This window comes from Halyomorpha halys, unplaced genomic scaffold (genome assembly GCF_000696795.3).
Source record: "Halyomorpha halys isolate HHAL.00 unplaced genomic scaffold, Hhal_1.1 Scaffold79.1, whole genome shotgun sequence".
In the NCBI taxonomy this organism is placed as follows: domain Eukaryota; kingdom Metazoa; phylum Arthropoda; class Insecta; order Hemiptera; family Pentatomidae; genus Halyomorpha; species Halyomorpha halys.
Genome location: NW_027113124.1, coordinates 936,459 through 938,458, shown reverse-complemented (window position 1 = coordinate 938,458; position 2,000 = coordinate 936,459). Strand labels below are relative to the sequence as shown.

At 32.8% G+C, this 2,000-nt stretch overlaps 1 protein-coding gene across 1 annotated transcript in view; it reads right to left on the bottom strand.

The window, feature by feature from the left end:
* LOC106692954 (juvenile hormone acid O-methyltransferase) overlaps positions 1 to 1,720 on the bottom strand; it is an 18,211-nt gene extending 16,491 nt beyond the window's left edge. The window contains exon 1 of the mRNA XM_067050761.1: positions 1,666 to 1,720. The gene's annotated coding sequence lies outside the window, so the exon portion shown is untranslated. The remainder of the gene's footprint in view (positions 1 to 1,665) is intronic.
* Positions 1,721 to 2,000: the final 280 nt, after the last annotated feature.

Genomic DNA, 2,000 nt, shown 5'->3' with positions numbered 1-2,000 from the left:
TTTAGATTTCTACTACTGGGTAGTTTCTCTACATGCTGTATCACATCATTATGACCTTACTTCAAATTTGCTTGTTGTATTTTATATACAGTTGTAAATTTCAATAGTTGAATATAAAAAATAATTTTATTTGTCATTTCTCAACATCTTTCATTAAAAAATCGTTTGAAAAACGACTGAGATTTGGGACTTTGATGCTGCTAAAAATTAAGGATTTTCAGGCTTTTACGACTTAAGATAAAAACAATAACCACAAAACTATCGCTGTTTTTACGATATTAAAAACCCAAATCAATTCTGATCAACCATACAGCCTTATGCAATATTTCTTACATATCAACGCATCCGTGTAAAAACAACTCTTATTATAAGCTATAGGTAGAAAAATATTTTTAATTTGATTTATTATAAATTGATTTTATGTACATAGCATAATAAATAAAATAATAAGCTTTTGTCCGTGAGTGGTACCATCTTATTATTTTCCAGCTCAAAATCCGTTCATCGCAATCCTTAGTTGGCTGTGGCAGAAATTTTCCAGTAGTTATTCAGTTGAGGCTCGAATGCTGCGTCTTGAGTCTTATCTACATCTCTAAATATTCCTCACAGCTGATATTTCTAAAATTCTCTGATGATACTACTATCCTACCATCTTATCTTACCACTCAGAATAAGTTATAGCATCCTTAAACCAACAAAGACACCTTTTTCAGGTTGAGCAGTGGTTCAGAAATTTACGTATCAAAATCAAAGAATTAATACGCAAGTTACTTTCACCCTCCGATGCACATCTTGTCCGTCAATCCATCTTCAACCCCATACCACTTCCTTTTTCAGACTCGGTTAGGTATCTTAATTTCCTTCTAGAATAAGGACTAACACGGAACCCACATATCAGGCTTAAAAGGATCTATAAGACGGTAATGAAGTCTATTAAGACTTGAGGATATGAACTTTAGTAGACAGCTAAATTTTCGGACAATACAATAATAGTGGGAACAATAGACAATACTCCATATCACAAACAAGACCCTACACAATAGCATTAATATCCCATTTGTTCTTTACCTTATACTTTTCAAATTATCAAGCTTCCATCAGAACCTTACTCGTCATCCTTATCCTTCGGCACAATCCCTATCTAGTTCCAACCATCTCTATAGCCCTCCTCTAAGATTGAAATGGTAGAAGCCATGAAACCTAATGTAATTATTCTAGTGGAATTTTGGCAGTGGTAGGCTTCTCCATCCCAAGGCCTGTACGTCCTCACTCAGTCTCCAGTTGTTTTCAAAACCTGACACTGGTAGAAAAGAACTGGGATCTTCTGGACTTCTGCTTTGCCATCCACATGTGGATCCAGTATCCAGTATTCTTAACTCCAATTTACTTTACCTTTTATCTATTTTGCTACAATTTAATAAATCTATCTAATTAGAGTATTTTTAATTTACATATCTGATTATATTACATATATTTTAACTTATTTTAGTATTAGTTTTATTATTATTGTGTTGTTTTTTCTTTGAAATGTAAATATGGTATAAATGAATGATTGACTCTATCTCTACCTATTGCCCTTGAGTGTGACAGATTTTATTATTTTTCAATAAAAAATGCTATCTCTAAACAATTATATAAAAATAAAGTATCCGAAAAAATAATTACCCAATTACGTTCCACGGACCAACTATTGGGAGTCGTTGGTGTTAAACACTATCCACTACCATTCACTTAGCTCTTCTACGTTATGGGCCTTATAATTAAATTTCCCCTTGTAAAATTAATCTCGGCATTGCATTCTAGGAACTCGCACATTGCATTGTAATTATAAAACCAGACAAACAAGTCTGAAGTAGAAAAACAAGAGTTTTTCTAATAGTAATTCTGAGAAAGTTCTAGCATTGTTAGGTGCTAAACGTAAAATATCCATTTGACGTTGTTATACTTACGTCAGTTCCACTTGTAATTGGTTTCAGAGACGCTACAATATGTTTGAGATG